The 20,763-nt window shown below is 33.7% G+C and overlaps 1 long non-coding RNA gene across 1 annotated transcript in view; it reads right to left on the bottom strand.

Moving 5' to 3' along the window:
* The window catches only part of LOC309861185, a 252,083-nt gene that overhangs the window by 216,940 nt on the left and 14,380 nt on the right, over positions 1 to 20,763 (bottom strand). The gene's annotated exons all lie outside the window — the stretch shown is intronic.

Raw genomic sequence — 20,763 nt, 5'->3', positions numbered from 1 at the left:
ATAAATAAAAACTTTAAAAAAAAAAGAATCCAAAATGTATGAGAAGTTTAAATGTTAAAAAAAAAGTACATATGTAAGTACTAGTAGAACATATGCATAAATAACTCTATAACTAGAACTGACAAAAACTTCAAGAATTCAGAAACAACAAAGGAAAAATTGACAAATTTAATTACTTAAAAACATGGAAAAAACAAGATACTTTAAATAAAAACTACAATTTTAAAAATGACTAATGTGAAAAAGAATATTTATAATTTGTATACCCATCTAATACTAAATATCTTCTAAAAATAGAAAATAAATGGGCCAATAACTCCATTAGAAAATTAGTTAGAAAATTTAAGAGAATGGCTAAGAGGAAAAAGAAGTGCAAAGAGCTCTTAATCACATGAAAACATTATCAATTTTCAAAGAAAATAAGATGAAAAATTAGCAATGTTAAAATATCGATCTTTCCTATCAAAATGGCAGAAACCCCAATTTTTGATAACATACTCTGTTGCCAATGTTATGGAATGTAAGACAATACAAACCTCTAGAGAAAAATTTGCCAATATTTAGCAAAAGTGCTTATGCATTTACCACTTCCAACCAGTAATAATATATCCAGTAATTTTTACAAAATTGAAAAATACAAACAAGTTATATGCATCAGACTATTCACTATACATTTTTTAATGACACTATATCAGAAACATTAAATGTCTTTTGAGGTGACTGTTTAAATTAAGGTATTGTCTATCCATGTAATGGAAGTTACTCAGCCTATTCAGCCCTAAAAAATAGTAAGGACCACTTCTGTATATTTCTATGGAGTGGATCACAAGGATATTCATTAAATCAGGAAGCAAGATGGAAAAAAGGTGTATACTATGGTATTTTTCATATTATAGTATATATTATAAAATATATTTTAGGGGGCACCTGGGTGGCTCAGTCATGAAGCGTCTGCCTTCGGCTCAGGTCATGGTCCCAGGGTCCTGGGATCCAGCCCAGCATTGGGCTCCCTGCTCAGCAGGAAATCTGAGTCTCCCTCCCCTAGTCCCCCTGCTTGTGTTCCCTTTCTCACTGTCTCTTTCTGTCAAATAAATTAAAATCTTTAAATATATATATATATATATATATATATATATATATATATATATAAATTTTGTATTATATACGTCAATAATAAAGTTGACAGGGGATACTGTATAGATTTATACACACTGAATTTCATTTATTAACAGTGGAAAACAAAAGCACAATTTAAAAAATTATTATAAGGCTTAGTGGGAATTAGAAGTGACATATTAAAAAAAGCTAAAATTTTATGTTACCTTGCTTTGAGGACTTTGGTTTCATGTAAATATTTTATGTAATTATAAAACAAATTAAATTTAAAAAGCAATCTCTAAAAATCAACAGTTAAATAAAGCAAACTAACCCAACTATTTCAGTAGTGGCTTTACCACATAGAAAATAACTATTCCAAGTGGCTATAAAGAAGTTTGTCTATATCCCTATTGACAGATACAACAACAAGCAGTAACAATAGAAAGAGCTACTTGAAACTGTTTTCAGTCACTTTATTATTGATGGCCTGCTTTCTTTTCTTGTAAATGAAAATTGGGCTTGTCAAAGACTTCTGCTTCTGGCTCATTCTGTCAAGTGGCACACTTACATTTCTATGTCAAAACAAAGTTATGCAAAAAGATCCAGAAAGTTCATGCTCACAGCTGACAAAAAGCAAACAGAGTAGGATGCTTAAATGCAAAGAAAAATGGCATAGTTGTCTGGAGTTCTAAGTTACTTACCTTGTTCAGCCACTTACTGATAAATAATAAGACCTTAAGCTTCATACCTAAGTGTTCCTGAAGCCTCTTTTTACTCATTTTAACGTGGTGAAAGCTAAGACTCGTCGACCTATGTAAGTTGTTGTTCTTTGAAAGAGTTCTTGCTTTTAGCAAATTTAAGTTACCTTTACCAATGATATGGATAACAAAACTTTAAATTGATTTAAAAAAGAAAAAGCTTATGTATTCATATATATACATATGAATTACTTTGGGGCAATTATTATTTTATTTTCAGATGAGGAAGCAGATGTGGCAGAATTTTTTTTAATTGAATCACAACATTTAGGCTCCCATATAAATTAGAATATGAAACAGTATTCTAGAATACTGTTAATGCAATAGTAAATTTGCAGTGCCTTAAGATTCTGACTGATAAAGCAGGGGTTCTACAGTACACAAAAAATTTTGGTAGTGACAGCCATTTTAAGAGCAGGCCTCTGAACTAGGGCCTTAGTGCCTCTTGGTGAGCTCTCTATGGTTCGCATCTCTAGTAAAGTGCCTTCTTTTGGCATGTGCTTTGCATATGAAATAGTTAACATAAAAAACTGGCTTGTTTCAATTAACACTTACATGTGTCTATCTTGTCATATTACAGGTGATTACCACATTTGAGTTGTCTCTTTCTGAAGATGTTGTTTTTAGTTTTTATTTTTTTCTTTTGCAAGGTTTTCAACAGCTACTAAGCTTTGAGGCTTTTTGTTGTGATCTTAAAGAAGGCATATGTATTTCTCCACCAATCACTTCTCCATTGATTTCCATTTAAGTATCACAGCTCCTATATTGGCTTACTCTAAGCATAGTGAAATATTCCTTTAAATGGTTTTCCTTTACAATGTATTTGTATTCTAAGTGATTCTAACAAGGCAGCCAAGGATTTAAGTCCTATAATGAGAGGACTGATTTTGAACTCTATGAAAGCATACAATTTTTCCTAACTCTGAAGAGTTATCTTTTAAATATATGGGCTACGAGCATCATTTACTGATGAAGTTAAATCATTTGCTTTCCTTAAGAGGTCAGACTATATTTCTGACAGTTTTAATTTCTTTTCAGAAATGTATCAATATCTCACTTCAGTTTTTTTTTTTTTTAAGATTTATTTATTTTAGAGAGAGTGTGAGAGAGAGAAAGAGAGAGCACATGAGCTGGGGGAAGGGCAGAGGGAGAGAGAGAGAGAGAGAGAGAGAATCCTCAAGCAGACTCCCTACTGAGTGTGGGAGTCCTACGCACAGGACACTGAGATCATGACTTGAGCTGAGTTCAAGAGTCAGATCCTCAGCTGGCTGAGCCACCCAGGTACCCCCCTCCTCACTATAGTTTTTAAATTGCATTTAAAAAAGCTGTATTTCCTAATATTTGTCACTTGGTATCCAAAAGCAACTTCTCTGTGTCTGACCATGTTATTATAAAACTAAATGTGCCCAAAGTATCACTTTTCTGTTTAAATTTGCATCAGATGTTTTGACAGATCAAATATTCTCAGTGTTGGGAGACTCATATAAAGTAAAAATTGTATTTTGATAAAGAATGTTTACAACCAAGGGAATTATCTTAGATGTATGCATATAATGGACCTTCTCTATAGCATCTGTACTTAGAGGACCTTCCCAGAGAACCAGATAATTTTACCATCTGCATCAACACTATCACTATAAATCACGTCCATATTCAATAAATCATAAATGCATAGCTATTTTCTTACATTTTATCTAAATTTACTTCACTGTGTCCTTAATTATTCTCAATAGAAGACATTTAATTGTGAAAGATTTAGCATTGTTGTTCTTACATACAGAATGGAACTCTTTATGTCTAGCTGAAAATAAATGGAAAATTATTTGTATGAGTTAATAAATTTATTTGCCCACTTACATCAAACATATATAAATTAGGTTGAAGATTATTTTTTAAGTTGAAATTATTTTGGATTTATAAATGAGTTATAAATGTAATTATGTTCCTCTAATGTTATCATCTTATAGAAGCATGGTAGATTTTTCAGTGCTAATAAATTAACATTAGTCTCATACTGTTAACTAAATTACAGACTCTATATGGATTTTCTCAGTGTTCCCACTCCTTTTCTTCTGTTCCAGTATTTAATACAAGATACCACATTCAGCCAGTGTAAATCTGACATGAATTGCAAGGAAAAGGAACAGGACTCTCTGTATCAATTTATTTATATAGATGCTTTTTAAATTTTTAACTTGTTTTCATTGTTTAATTTTCACTTTTGGATATTTATTCTATATGGCAAATGGAAGCTAAATGATTTGTGCACTTTGATCCATCTCACTGAGAATAATAATTTTTTAGTCATATTACAGGAAAAATTTGAAGCATTGAAATTTTATGTAAACAGGTATTACAATTCATTTTCAGTTATTATATCTCATTAGAATTATCTCTTTTTATTTAATACATCACATCTTTTGCTCAAGCATGCTAACTGTGAGAGATAAATTCTGTCAGCAAAATTTCCCAAAGTATATGACTTTGGGAATATAACTTCTTGAAACTGACAGGAAATTCAAAACACTTTTTTCATATAGAATAATAAATTATTTTCTGCTGTATCACATCTTATATTTTCATTTGAAATCTAAAAATATTGAAAGATTGGTGTGCCTGGGTGGCTTAGTGGGTTAAGCCGCTGCCTTCGGCTCAGGTCATGATCTCAGGGTCCTGGGATCGAGTCCCGCATCGGGCTCTCTGCTCAGCAGGGAGCCTGCTTCCTCCTCCCTCTCTCTCTCTGCCTGCCTCTCTGCCTACTTGTGATCTCTCTCTGTCAAATAAATAAATAAAATCTTTAAAAAAAATATTGAAAGATCAGTAATAACTATCCATATCCAATGAAAATATAAAATTTTATTTATTATCCCACAATGTGGTAATACATTGCAATTATTATTAGCATTTAAGCCATTCTGTTGGTATCAACTCTGGTATCACACAGAGAAATGCACTTAGAGCCAGAAGACAAGGGCTACAAGGTATTCTTCCATTTAGTAGTTCACTTTAGATATGAGACCCAAGTCTGTAAGCTAGAACATCATAATACATGAAAAAGGGGCCAAAATTATGAAATTAACTATTCTATACAAACCTTATATAAAATAAAAGTAGGGAGGAAACTGGTTGATACACTTATATATGTACATACCTGACTCATCACTGAGCCTCAGCAATATGCTTTTCATATTAAGGAATTTGTTTCATAACATACAAGTAAGGCAAAGGACTCATTCAAATTGGCTTTACTGGTATTAATATCACCCAAAGTAGATGGTCTGATAGAATGATGGAACGATCTGCTGAAGATTTAATAACTGCGCCATTGGGGAAACAATGCTTTGCAAAGGTGGGTGCTCTCCTATGTAATATTTTATATACTTTAAACTAGTGGCTTATATATAATTATCTTTCATTTATAGCATGAATATAAGTCCAGATGATACTTGAGTGACAGAAAAAAAAAAATCTAAAGTCCGAAGTGCAATACTTTGATTTCTATAATCTTCACCTATGTGCTCTTATTCAGAAAAATATTGCAATGGTTAGATTTAAGTGACAATCCACACTACCACTTTACTACCCCAGTGGAATAAGATACCAGAAATCCACAGGTACACATTAGAGGAAAAATACCAAAAGCTGAGACCCCAAATACCTTATTTCACAGGTGGAATTAAGCTTACTAATCAGCTGACTTTTAGATGGAGAGAGGATCCTAGAATATCCAAGTGGGCTCGCAAGGGTTCTTGAAATTGGAAAGATGAGTCTGAAGAGAGTCAGGAGATTTAAAGATGCTATGCTGTTACCTTTGAAGATGGAGGAAGTGGTCCTGAGTTAAAGAATGCAGAGGGCCTTTGAATGCTGGGAAAGGCAAGAAAATGGATTCCTCTCTAGGGCTTCTAGAAGGAACACAGCCCTGCTGACATTTTGCTTTTAGTCAGTGAGATCCATTTCAGATTTCTGACCTCAAAAACCATAATATAATAAATTTATATTGTTTTAAGCCATTCAAATTTGTGATAATTTGTTTACAGCAATAATGAAAAACTAATGCACGCATAAAATTGTTGCTTTCAGGATGCCTCGGTGGCTTAGTTAAATATCCAACTCTTGATTTGGGCTCAGGCCATGATCTCATGGGTCATGGGATTGAGCCCCACATTGGACTGTGTGCTCGGTGTGAAATCAGCTTGAAGATTCTTTCTCTCTACCCCTCTCCCCACTCTCACTCTGTCTCTGTAAAATAAGTAAATCTCTAAAAAAATTTTTTTCAGCCAAAAATCATTGATAAAAGCAATTTCATGTGGTTCAAACTATATATGACAACTGATTTTTTTCAAGATTTTAAGTCATTTCTATATCCAACATGGGGGTCCAACTCACAACCCCAAGATCAACAGCTGCATTTGCTACTGCCTGAGCCAGCCAGGCATCCCAACAACTGACTTTTTATTCCATTAACAGATCCCCCTCATTGTTACTTGTGCATCTGTTACCATTTTGCCTTTGTGTATTTAATTTGCCTTATTTGTAATGTAAACTAGACTCTAATTTCTGGGCAACTGTATGATTTCTTGATGCTTAATATTTGAAAAGGAGTCTGGATCAAAAATGTAGAGTTAATTAACAAACATTTCTAAGGTAACAAACATTTCTAAGGTATATGATACAGGGGCAGACTAATTTTCTCAAATATATTTATCCCAATTATTTTAAATGATAAGGGGTTTATGGTAATGGGTAGAGGATTAAAATGTAATTGCAATATGAATGAAATCTTGCCTTTTTTCTTCCTGAAAGCCCTGTTTATTATGTCCACTAGGGAATTAGGATAGGGGATATACATAGCCTTAATACTCATTAGACATCATGATATCAAAGGAATTTTATAAATGCCTGAAGACTCTTCTAAATATTCTAAATGCCAAGAGAATCTTCTAAACCTCCCAGCCAGATGTTTTCTGATTTCTTTCAAGGTATCCCCATAATCTCCAAGGGCCACAGAATCTGAAATGTATGTTCAGAAGCATAGAGCTAAATTTTAATAACTCTTTTGATGTGTTTACATGCAGTTGGTAACTTAGGTTATTTGAACCAAGGCCCTACTCAATCATAAAAAGTCATAAGGACTCAGGAAGAACAATTGTGATATTTCTGTATTAATACTTTGATTAACCAATTTACACTATGACAAAAAGAGATCTCCAAATGGTTTTTAAAGCTACATGGGCATTTAGATTTTGCATTTTTCTACATTTCCAGAGAGATTCATGTGGTGATAAACAGACTTCTAAGACATACATATGGAAAGAAAAACAGCAGAAGGGAAGAATATTTCAAGTATTTTTAGCATAATTCTGGCCACTCTGCTAGGAAATTTTAATTTTTTAAGTATGTAAAAACAATTTTTTCTGTCAGCTCTTGAAGATGGTATGGCACATATGGGAACAACACCACACCAAAAAAAATTTTTAGATAAACTCATCACAACACATAATTCAAGATGTATTTACTTGCATGCTGTCCCCAAGAAAAAAGGCTCTGTTTGAGTTAAAATAACTTGTTTGTAAGTATATTACCGTTTAATATTTAAAATTTTAAGGCCATGAAAATTTGTCTTTATGAATGAGAAAATCGATTAACTCATTTTCTGAAAGAATTAAGTTCCATTAAAAGAGAAGCTATGTAATGTTGATTCTTGATTAGAAATTACTCCTTGATATATTTGACTCTAGGTGATAAACATTGCAGAAAAGATTGAATTTCCATCTGTTTTCCACAACATTGGTAAAAAAAAAAGTATACTGCAACTGAATGAAATATATTTATCATTTATATGCTTTATTACCCTGGGGTATCCTAGCACTTTCCAGATTTCACAAGTACATAAATATTCTAGGTATTTCCTGGCAAACAAAAGCACAGAATAATCAGTAAGATATCTCTTTTGATTAAATAATGTCCTAAAACAGTGTCCTATTTTCCTTGTTTCTCTATTTCTCCTTATTCTGTGAACTATCGCTTTCCAAATTGGAAGATTATGTTAGTAATTGCTAATACTTAAAATCAATTTCATGGGGTGCCTGGGTGGCTCAGTGGGTTTAAGCCTCTGCCTTCGGCTCAGGTCATGATCTCAGAGTCCTGGGATCGAGCCCCGCATCAGGCTCTTTACTCGGTGGGGAACCTGCTTTCCCCTCTCTGTCTGTCTGACTCTCTATTTGTGATCTCTGTAAAATAAATAAATAAAATCTTAAAAAAAAAATAAAACCAATTTCACGATAAAATATTTTCTCTTAACTCAGTAACATTTGTGATCCTGAGGTCTTATGTGTAAATGAGCAATTTATATTTAAGTTAAGAAAATTACATGAAACCAAATTGCAATTTGCAATTAAAATATGACAGGGTATATAATAAAATGCTTGCCTGAACTTTTTCTTAGGTTTATAGTAACATGTAAAAGTCACCACTACATCCTTTTAACAGTCTCTCATCAGTATCAAGCACAAAAATTTATTCTTTAAATGGTTTGTCTTTAACAGGTTGCCAAGGATTAAGGGGCTCAGGGAAAATTTTATTACAGTAAAGCAAAGTTTTTGGAGTTACATGACTATTTTTTTATCTTGATACAGCATTTGTCCAAATTTATAAAATTATACATGAAAAAAACAATTTTATTGTGTGCAAATTTTAAAATGTTTTCAAAGTAGATGACACCTGTAATATTTCATTAAAAACCAAAATCTCTGGATAACAATGGGATATTGCACATGTAGTGTCTGAAGCTATGGTCTTAGAAAAATTATAACCTATAACAGGTTATAAATGTGTAGGGGGCATATGTATAAAATATGAATAACAACACATTTTCTCTTAATATCTTTATGTTCTTCTTAACCTAGAGAAAAATAAAACAGTTAAGACGTTTGTTGATGAATACATTATTATCAGATATTGGAATTGTTGAGGAGATTTATGACATTTAGAAGACTAAACTATGAAAGCAATTATGAATAACTAGATATTTTATATTATTCAGTATCTTTCATACATTTTATATGACACTTTTTTCTCCTATCTGTTTTTGTATCAATACACAGATCTTAAAATCTGAAAGGAAAAATTTTTAAAAAGTAGAAAAGATTTTTAGACAAAATTATGTGATATTTAAAAACAATCAACAAAACTAAAACGTAACTTACTGAATGGGAGAAGATATTTGCAAATGACATATCTGATGAAGGGTTAGTATCAAAATACATAATTTGCATGACTCAACTCCATGAAACAAATAATCCCTTTTAAAAAATGAGAAGATATGAAGAAACACAGAGATGGCCAACAGACATATGTAAAAATGCTCAGTATCACTCATCATCAGTAAATGCAAGGCAAAACCACAGTCAGGTATCACTTCATATCTATCAGAATGCTTAAAATCAAAACCACAAGAAACAGCAGGTGTTGGTGAGGCTATGAAGAAAAAGGAAGGAACACTCATGCTCTTGGTGGGAACGCAAACTGGTGTGTAACCACTCTGGAAAACAGTACGGAGCGTCCTCACAAATGTAGAAATAGAACTACCGTAGGCTCTAGCATTGGCGCTACTGGATATTTTTTCCAAAAATACAAAAACGCTAATTTAAAGGGATACATGCAACCCTATGTTTACAGCAGCATTATTTACAATAGCCAAATTGTGGAAGCAGCCCTAGAGTCCAGTGATTGATGAATGGATAAAGATGAGTGGGGTGTGTGTGTGTGAACATTACTCAGCTATAAAAATGAAAGAAATCTTGCCATTTGCAATGACATCGATGGAGCTAGAAAGCTAGGGAGAGTAAGTCACTTAGAAGATAAATGCCAGGGACGCCTCAGTTGGTTAAGCAGCTGCCTTCGGCTCAGGTCATGATCCCCGCGTCCTGGGATCGAGTCCCACATCGGGCTCCTTGCTCAGCAGGGAGCCTGCTTCTCCCTCTGCCTGCCTCTCTGCCTGCCTGTGCTCACTCTCACTTCCTCTCTCTCTCTGACAAATAAATAAATAAAATCTTAAAAAAAAAAGATAAATGCTGTATGATTTATTCATATGTGGAATTTAAGAAATAAACAAGCAAGGGGGAAAAAGAATGAGACAAATCAAGAAACAGACTCTGAACTATTGAGAGCAAACTGATGGTTACCCGATGGGAGAATGGTGCAGGGATGGGTGAAATAGGGAATGGGAATCAAGGTGTGAATGTCTGGCAACAAGCCCTGGGTGATGTACAGAATTGTTATATCACTCTATTGTACACCTGAAACCAATATAATACTGTACGTTAACTATACTGGAATTAAAATTAAATTTAAAAAATAGGTGATATTAACAAGTATGAATTACAAACAAAAATAAAGGAGATGGCCACATTTCTTATATTAACAATGATTATCCTAATAAAAGACTTAGTGAAAGGGATATTGAATTAACCTCTTCTTAAAACTTAGCATTTAGACGCTCTGAGTTATCTTTTATCTTTTTTTACTTCTCTATTTTTTTTTCCCCAGAGATAAATTTAATAGACTATTTTTGGTGCCTATCCTAAAATGAAGACTGAGTTAGGTGTGATTTAAGTCACAACTAACTTGCAAACTCCAAGCAAGAAAATGTTTGTTATTTTCAAACATTTCAAAAACTGTTTAAAGTCACATAAATACAGATGTTCCTTCTTTGTTAGAATAATCTTCAACTTTAAAAGTTTCTTTTCCATTAGAAGGGCTCATTGTTGGGGGATAAAATCCATAGGGAAGTATCTAATAAATTTCTCTTTGTCTGGTTATTGACTCCTTCTAGATAGATACCTCACAATAATAATTTTGTAAACATAAGTTTATTAGAGCACCAAAATGAGTTCTTTGGAAATGAAAAACAAAACAAAACAAAACAAAACAAAAAAAAACAGAAGGGAAGGATATAGGATGTTGACTCAAAAGCTGTGACTGTCAGTTCTGGATGTGCTATTAATTATCCGTCTGATACTGGGAGCAAATATTGAAAACTTCAGTCTCTTTATTTAAAATGGAAAGAAATTGAAGTGAACCCTCTAAAGAGTTTATTTCACTTTGGAATTTCAAATTAGACTACAATGATTTTTTGTAATTGTGAAATAAGTTAAATATGATTTTTCAAACAGTACAAGATTTTTATTTCATACTTCATTTTCTAGAATTTCCTGTTCTAAATTTTTTAGTCTCATGGACTTAATAGTTTTCTCTAAGTAAAAAAATGTAGAACTTGATCATTTTTTAGTATATTAAAAGAAAATATATATAATAGTCTTATATTTCAGCAGAACAAAAGTATCACTCTCCCACACACACTCATAAATATTAACTTTTATCTCTAAGTTTTATTTCCCCTTTTTTCTTGAGTGTACTTGGTTTGATAGTTGGTTGTTATAGTATGGTAATACCTTTGTTATTTTCAAACATTTCAAAAACTGTTTAAAGTCACATAAATACAGATGTTCCTTCTTTGTTAGAATAATCTTCAACTTTAAAAGTTTCTTTTCCATGGAGCCCCAAACCTTATCAAAGCAGAAAATCATCTGTGGCAAGTTCCATAGAAGCAAATACAAGTGAAATGCTCAAAATGTAATTTTCATTATGATTGCTATTTTAGGAGGTGTTCTTCAATATAAAATATTTTTAAAAGATGACCTAACCTTAGGTTAGCATTAGTCCTTCAACCCACAAACTCTTAAGTACCTAGTCCATCACAGGAGTGATGATGTTATCCTCTGTAATCGTTAATACTGTGTGTCAACTTGACAATGCTAAGAGATACTCAAACTATACAGAAGTCAGTTATCTAGCAAATTCAGTATACATTTATACTGTAAGTCATTCTGAATGAAGATGACGCCATGAACCCATGTTCCTTGTATGTCCAATCAGTTTTTGCCCCAAAGTATTTGAGTTGGCAGTTTTACTTATTTTTGTTAAGCAAACGTAAGTTGACCAAAAATCTCTTTCTTTTCATATTGTTGCTTAATATTTCACATACTCTTGGCTTAGAGGAAAAACTCAAGGTGTTTTCTTCAAACTCAGTGTAGGATAAAGAATGGATTAAGCTTCAAGTGCTATTAATTTTCTTACTCCCCACTTCAAAAGTTATCCAGTCCCAAATGACAATATTGTACAAAGTGAGAAAACTTTACTACCTAAATGCAACATTTTATTCAGAAGTTATCCTGCATTTTATTTTTGTTGTTGTTGTTACTTTTGTTTCCCATCTAGAATTGTTCCATTTTTTAACTTAAATGATTTATATGTACTTTCAATTTTATACTAATTCATGTATTTAAGAAAATCCTTATTCTACTTAATGATAGATGTTAAAATCTAAGCAATTTGAAGATTTTGTATACCTCACATGTTCACTGAGTATCAAATCAACATTGCAGCCCATACTGTTGCCCCTGCCCAAATCCCCATCCACACTCACATTTTACAATGAAGAATGCCTCTAAGGAACATACAACTTTCTATCTGAGGGACATTTTACACTTTGCTTTTCTTGCTAGAGGAGCAAAGTTATTTTCAGTCAGGACAAGCTAAAAGTATCAGACTGATTGACTCAAATAAGACCCAACTAATGACTAATGGAAGAGAGTAGATGAACATACTAGTTTCCTATGCTTTAACTGGTACCATTCTAAGATGCTTTTACTATATTCCAGAGTTCCCCACCTGGATGAACTTCAATTTCCACTCACTGTTGGCTTCTTTCTTGCTATTCTTACCCGTTACCTTATTGATATTTTCTAGAATCACTTCTCAAAAATAATAATAATAATAACAATAATAATAATAATAATGTCTTTACTCAAACTCTACCTCAAGTCCTGCATCTGGGTAGCCTGAACTAAGATATTATTCATTTAAAAAAATAAAGAGGAATAAATGAATAACAACTGAAATTGAGCATTGTACTACAGAGAGATACTGAAAACATCAAGGTAGGTCTTGGGAGTAGGCTTTGGGAGCCCCAGTGGGATAGGAAATAATTGTCTAAGAGAATGTGGAAAGAGGAACATGAAACAACAGTGAAAACCTTCATGAGAGCTATTTCCTCACCGTCTCTTTCACAGATCTGAAAAAGATTATTCTGATGCAGTCCTGGGCTGGATTAAAAATAGAGCCTTATTACCTTATTATGATATAGGCATTGCTATAAGATATTCAAAATGTGGTAAATTGATGAATAATCATTGTATGGATCAAAAAGCCCTATGTAATTCTAAACTCAGTATGAAGTGACCTGGACATTCACTTGCACATTAGTGAACACTTGCAGAAAACAAGCTGTGATTGAACCCCAGTAACTACGCCATGCCATGTTACACCATACCAAGACCAAGTGCTTTGTAGTTTTCTGAGGACAGAGAGCGTAGAAAGCTTATTTTTATTGTCCCACTTTGACTGGAACAGAGGAAGGACTGACTGTGTATCCCCTTAAATCCCTTCTAAGAAGGACACCTGGGTGACTCAGTGGGTGCCTTTTCTTGGAGTTAAAGATGTATAACCTATCTCCACCCACATCTACATACCATCACAAAATATATTTACTTCACAATCTCATATTTAGTAAGAACCTTTTGAAATACCCAAGGGACCTTGGATTCATGTTTTCAGGAGGAAAAAGTTTTTGAAGTTTGAAAAGAGGTTCAGATTATACATTCTACTCTTTTTAAAAAGAATCAATTTGAATCAGCATATTAACCTGGATTATCTGTTTACATATAACCTGGTTTTCAACAAAATTTTTGAATACACACCTTTTCCCCCCATCTTAATTGCGCATCTGTTGCTTTGTCTGACCAGACAAAGACATTCTTCTATTTTTTGGAAAAATGCCCTTTCCTGATCCCATATTATTCTGGTGTTAATGGTAATAGCAGGCAGGGTATGACCAAACCCTACTGATAATGGAAATCCCTCTCTCTCTCCTCATTGCCTGTTCACCCAGGCAGGGTTAAACAGAGTCACTTCATCAGTCTTGACATGTGAACTCTGGGAGAGAGTAGGTCTTTCCTTCTCTAAGAGTATGAACTCTAAGAACAAGGCAAGTCTTGAACTGTTAGGGCCCATTTTGCCACCACATGGAGAGAATGTGTTTGAAAATGAAGTCATAGAGAGGCCAATAAACTGAGAAATAAGGGAGAAAAGGGGAGCCCTTATATAGAAATAGTTTGCACCAGTTCTTGGACTTCCTAGTTGGTGAACCAGTACATTTGAACTGCTCTCTGGGTAAGTGTATCCAAAAGAATCTTGACTAAATACACTTCTACTAGATTGTAAAGATCCATGTCTTACAAAAAAAAAAAAAAAAAAAAAAAAAAAGATCCTTGTCTTACTAACCTTACTAATCAGTGGGCCTCTGCCTTCGGCCCAGGTCATGATCCCAGGGTCCTGGGATCAAGCCCCACATCGGGCTCTCTGCTCAGCGGGGAGCCTGCTTCCCCTCCTCTCTCTCTGCTTGCCTCTCTGCCTACTTGTGATCTCTGTCTGTCAAATAAATAAATAAAATCTTTTTAAAAATCCCTTCTAAGAAATTTATTTTACATTTGATGACAAAGTATGATTATAACTCAAATTATTGCTCTTAAGGTATGAAAGCATCCTATATTATAGGAGATAAATAAATGGTTTTCTAGTACGTAATAAAAGCATATCTGCTTAGTATCTAATATGGGTATATACTTCTAAGTGTTAACATAATGCCATCACTTAACTATACCTTGAACACCTTTTATTGTTGATACAGTCTTTAATATCAAGATAGAAATATTTTAAAACATAATCACTGTATTAAAATACAAAGCAAAATGAATTACATGTTTAAAAGTCCTACTGCAATGAGGTCTGAATTTGTTAATAGGCATTTCAAGGCACTAAAAATGATTCATGGAAGAAACATGAACCTGGAAACCGACAGATTTGATTGAAGGGTAAATACCAGGGAAATATTAGGGAAAGTGTGCAAGACAAATGCTTTATAATAGAAAATCTTGAACAGATTGAATCAGTTGAGACTAGAGAAGAAGAGGAACGAACCTTGCTTCTTTCCTCACTACTGGTAGAATGAGCTGGGATTTTCACAGTATGCACAAACCATGCAGGGAAGTCTGGGAGGAGGGAGAACTAGTCAACTCTAACTGAGAACTATGACATTCTAAGTATCACCTGGGATCCTAAAATACACTAACTCACTTACCTAATCTTTTGAAATAAATTTCATATTCTGAATTTTGAATCTAAGGTAACTAAGGTTCCTATAAGTAAGCCTATTCGTTCTAGGTAACTCTACGAGCCCACATTAGAATTAGGAGTCTAATTTAGAATTATACAATGACACAAGCTTTCATGAACTTTCATGAACTGCCCTTTAATAGAAAAGGGTCTGATAATAAAGACAAAGGAATTAATTCCAATAACTAGGAAGTAAACATTTATTTTTTAAAAAAATATTTTATTTATTTATTTGACAGAGAGAGAAAGAGATCACAAGTAGGCAGAGAGGCAGGCAGATAGAGAGGAGTAAGCAGGCTCCCTGCTGAGCAGAGAGCCCAATGTGGGGCTCAATCCAAGGACCCTGGGATCACAACCCGAGCCGAAGGCAAAGGCTTTAACCCACTGAGCCACCTAGGTGCCCCGCAAGTGAACATTTCTATGGAGAGATGCAAGGAAAGAGCAAAGACATTGTCCATGGCAGTCTTATATTTTAACAATAATTTGATCCATAATCCAGACTTTCAGAATCTTCAAAACTAGTCCATTTACTCTTAAGACTTTTTTTTTCTTACAGAGTAACTATCAATCCAGAAATGATCCTTCCTTGCCCTAGAGTCTATGTGATTCTTTTGTTTGTTTGTTTGTTTTTAGATTTTATTTATTTATCTGAGAGAGAGAGAGAGTGAGTGCACAAGCAGGGAGACTGGCAGGCAGAGCGAGAAGCAGGATCCTCACTAGAGGGGAGCCTGATGTGGACTCAATCCCAGGACCCTGGGATCATAATCTGAGGTGAAGGCAGATGCTCAAACAATTGTGCCACCCAGGTGCTGCTATGTGATTCTTAAGAATTCTTTTTTTGCACTTATATTTACTGGATTTTGAATCTGCATGAATTGATTTTTAAAAGTTGGGGGGAAAATCACAAAAAAAGTTATAATAAAGAACACGTGATGAAAGGAAATCCCATCACACATAAAAAATATTAAAATGGAAAGCTGGTGAAAAATGGTATTTGCCATGTGAAGCCTTATCATATTACTCAAATATTTTAACAGGTGTTGGAAATACCATATGTAAGATCTGGCAGTCTTAGCTGCATCTTGCTCTGTTTAATTATGGTCTGCCTCAGTAAAATTGATTCACCACCTTAACTGCAGTGCATACAGACTATGCAAGTGGTGAAGAAAAAGGAATGGTGGTTATAAATTACCTATGTAAATGTCTTTAAGAAACTAGCACATAGCAACACTTTTTATTTAAAAATTAACAAGATAAATTATTATCATAAAGCAGTTGATAATAATTAAAACCACAAAATACTCTTACAGCCAAAAAGCTAAAGAATCGTAAAAAATGAATTAAAGTGAAAAAACAATTTACTACTACTGAGCCTACAAGAAACATATATTAAAATAAAGCATTTAGACTCCTATAACCCTCATAATTATATACTAGATATACTTTCATGATTCACAAATTACATATGATCAAAGCTACTAACTTTTCATTGATTTTGTAAAACAAAGTGTTTTTCACTTTTTATTTCAAATTTGAATGCATAAAAGCAAATTCAAAGTGCCAATAAAATTTTCACTTGGATGTGGTACAAAATTTTTTCTCAGTTACTATTAAGATAGATCCAAACATACATCTGATATTATTTAGTAACAGCATTTAGAGATTTTATATATTAACTCAAGCACATTAGCAGTGGAGTTACATAAATTTCTTCCCAATATTTTCATGTGATCTTCATTAAATTTCCAAAGATGCTACAAATCTACTTTTATATTTTCCTTTATCTTCCTGGAAATTTAATTAGAAGGAGTAGGAGACAAATATGTAACAAATATTGCTGTTTTCCTACTCACGAATGGATTAACCACATCTTCTTTATTGGTCATAAAGTACTTGTGCTATCATTACATTTTTAAAACAGTACTTAGTGCTTCTATTGTTTTCATTATTCTGAATAAAACCACATCCTTTAAAGTAATTATTCAATTAAAAAGAAGAAACTGGCATATTACAAAGGTTAATACACTCCAGCAGCTCATTAAATCAAAAAGTAAATATCTTTATCTTGGGCTAATATGAAAACACTATAGAAAGGGTGTGTCACTCTAAGTTATTTACAGTGGGTACTAATTAAACACTATGCCTGATTTATTGGTACAGATCACTCTTCCTGAATTTCTACTAGCTCTATAGAAACTTCCCAAGAGAGCAAGAGGATGGATGTTAGATACTCTGTTTAATTTCCAAGAAAGTAAGGCTCATTCATCTTAAGTACCCATTATGCTGTCTCTTCCTTGAACAGGATTTTTTTTCTTTACATACATATATTGACACAATTACTATAGTCTTCTGATTTCAGTCAGGAAATGTGCAAAGATGAAAAGAGGATTTTTCCCACTGGGAAAATGTCAAGTTAAGACTTCCCTTTAAAGAAGCAATCTGAGACCACAGGGCAACCGAGTAACTTGAAATCTGGAGCGAGACAAGACACTGCACAGAGTGACCAAATCCAAATGCAAAGCATTGTATTACTAGAGGCAAATGATGCCAGATAGCATGTTGAGTAATGATGTGCAGAGACCAGATATACCTTCCTTCCGGAAATAAACAAAAAATAGACAGATACATGATACAACATTAAGCAAGATGCTGTACATCAGGCAACAAAAGGGTCCATAAGATTTGGGAACGGATCCAAGTGAACGCTACAATCTTGTCTCAGTATACGGAGCTTCCAGGTACAGTGCAGAGAGCAGGAGCCCAGCTGATACCTAGTGGGCTAGAAGGACAGAGCTGAAAATCTGGGGAAACTAAAGAAGCTGGAGAGTTCTCGGACAGAGTGTTGGAGAAAATGCGCCATGCAGGGAATGAACCACAGGCATGTGTAGAGTCTCATTCGAGAATTTGCAGTGATCGCTGCATTCCTATGAGAAAACCACTACAAGCCAGGGAAAGAACTATCCAAAAGGACAAGAATAACAGTACCCAATGTTCATGCAGGGCTAGAAAGAGTGCCTGTCTCACCAGACAGACTGAAAAATTCAGAATACACAGGGCACTTGAGTAAAATATCTACATCACGCTTCCTTTAATAATGGGGGATAATTAGTCATAGATGGCTCTCACTTGGAAAATCTCAAAAGCAAGACCTGAACGATTTAATCATTTTCAAGTAAAAGGCTTCCCCAGAACACAGTTTATATGTAGGAATATCAACACATTCAGTAGTCAGCAAGATAAAAATCAGGAAGCAGGACAATTTGATCTCTCTGGGAGGAATCCTCCCTATCTGTCATTTTGTCACATAAAATATAACTCTTTGGATTTCCCAAACCTCAAGTTATTTCCTAATTACATTTGCACTGTATCCTAGAAGCAAGCCGGGGCAATTATAGGAATCAGCTCATATCTCTCCCCTGCCCTTAGATGTGACTGTCCTGGTCTGTTTCCAATGTCTGGAAACTGCTCGCTTATATATTGTGTCCAATTCTCTTTGGTTAGCAAACGAAGATGAATCTGACCCTTGTTCTTTCATTTTCAAAATAATTTTGACTTTTAAATTAATACCTGAAAACTAGAGAATGCAAAAAAAATTGTAAATTCGAAAACAATGAAATTTTATCTTAAAAAATTAACATAAGCACATCGAAAGGAATAAAGAAACTGATCCAACTAACGTTTGATGAAAATTTTATATGTAAATCCTTAAAAGAAATCTATAAGCAGATATTGAGCTCTATTTTAAAAGGTTTATTTGCGGTGATTTTTGTTAGTTTTAATGTATTCTGAATATAAGGAGTCAGGTTTCTCACAGTCAGAGAAGAAAGATACATATATGGAAAAGTGGAAAGACAGAATGAACCTTGTGATGTTGAACTGGATTTGGATGTCACTTTATGAATTCACAATATATTAGATAGGTAGGTAGACTCCGAGCTCCAAGGGGAGTCTGTTTCTCCCTCTGACTTCCCCTGTCATGCTCTCTCTCTCTCACTGTCCTTCTCTCAAATAAATAAATAAAATCTTAAAAAACAAAAAGAATAAAGTAAGAGTAGTATATTCAACAAAAAAGGAAATGCTCAATGAAGTGGGTATGTCAGAAGGACACACAAGAGGGTTGGAGGAGCTTTCACGCACCAAATCCAATAGGATTTTAGTATTGAAATAAATAACTTACAATCTATTGAATATAACAGGAATCCTTGATTTTATAGTGACATTAATCAATTAGTGAGAGAAAGAAAAAGCTCTTCTTTGCAACAGAATGCTAAGTATAGAAGATAGGACATGTTTTGCAATCACTGTATTGCAAACTTACTAGTAATACTTCGTTTAGGCAGGTATCATCAATAGATACTAAAACGAATGGGTTAAAGATTGACAACAGGGGACGCCTGGGTGGCTCAGTTGGTTAAGCAGCTGCCTTCGGCTCAGGTCGTGATCCCAGCGTCCTGGGATCGAGTCCCGCATCGGGCTCCTTGCTCGGCAGGGAGCCTGCTTCTCCCTCTGCCTCTGCCTGCCATTCTGTCTGCCTATGCTTGCTCTCTCCCCCTCTCTCTCTGATAAATAAATAAAAAATCTAAAAAAAAAAAAAAAAAAGATTGACAACAGTTTATCTACGCAGTCTCCAAATGTCTCCCCTCTAATACAAAGGGAAACAACTGTGAACTACAGTTCAAATGACCTGGCCCTGCAAACTTCAGCAGAATTAACCTCACCATATTGACAATATTCAGATCTGTGTGTCGCAAGAGAAACACAGAAATGCTTTTGGGATATCCTTGTGAAAGGATCACAAGAATCAGATAATGAGGAAGCATCAGAGAAACCCTAGTTAAGGAACATTCTTCTAAATAACTGTCCTTGTCTCCAGACAAGGGATTGTTGTGTACAATTGATCACTGTTGTATTTATGCATAAAACGTCCTTTTTATAGGAAGCATGCATTATAGCATTTGAGGGTAAAAGGCATTACATTTGCCACTTACTCCCAAATGGGTCATAATGTTATATACACATGCACAAACACACATTCACACACACACACAGAAAGTATTCAATAATATGTTAACATGCAAGCAAGCTGGGTAAAGAGTAAACAGATTTTTTTCAGTTCTATAATTTTGAGATTATTCTTTAAGAATAATATATATAATAATATATATAATTATATATAATATAATTAAAGGTAAAAAAAAAAGGTAAAAATAAAGCCTTTATGGAGTTTTCAAATATTTATTTCATTTAATCATGCTATCATGGAGTAAATTTTGTCCTTTTTACAAAAAAAAAAATTCTTACAAATATGTTTATGATGTACAGAAATTGAAAAACTCCTTAATCTGTTCTAAATCACATCGAAGATAGTTTGTTAAACAATGACCAAAGTATCTTCATCTAAGTCAGTAACCTTTTAAGGGTTACAAGAAGAATAAAAGGAAATTGGGTATTTTTTTTTTTTTAATGTGGAAAGAGATGAAAAATCTCATCTAGACTTCTAGATATTTTTCCAGTGGTATACTTTGAATTCAGGGATTTATGTATAATTTTTATAATGAAATATAGCCTAACATTCCAAGTTAGATTTTTCCAGAAACTTTCTGCAAATGTTTAG

Source organism: Mustela nivalis (assembly GCF_964662115.1).
Source record: "Mustela nivalis genome assembly, chromosome: 3".
NCBI lineage: Eukaryota > Metazoa > Chordata > Mammalia > Carnivora > Mustelidae > Mustela > Mustela nivalis.
Note: the sequence above shows the minus strand (reverse complement) of the source record. Positions and strands in the feature narration are given on the sequence as shown.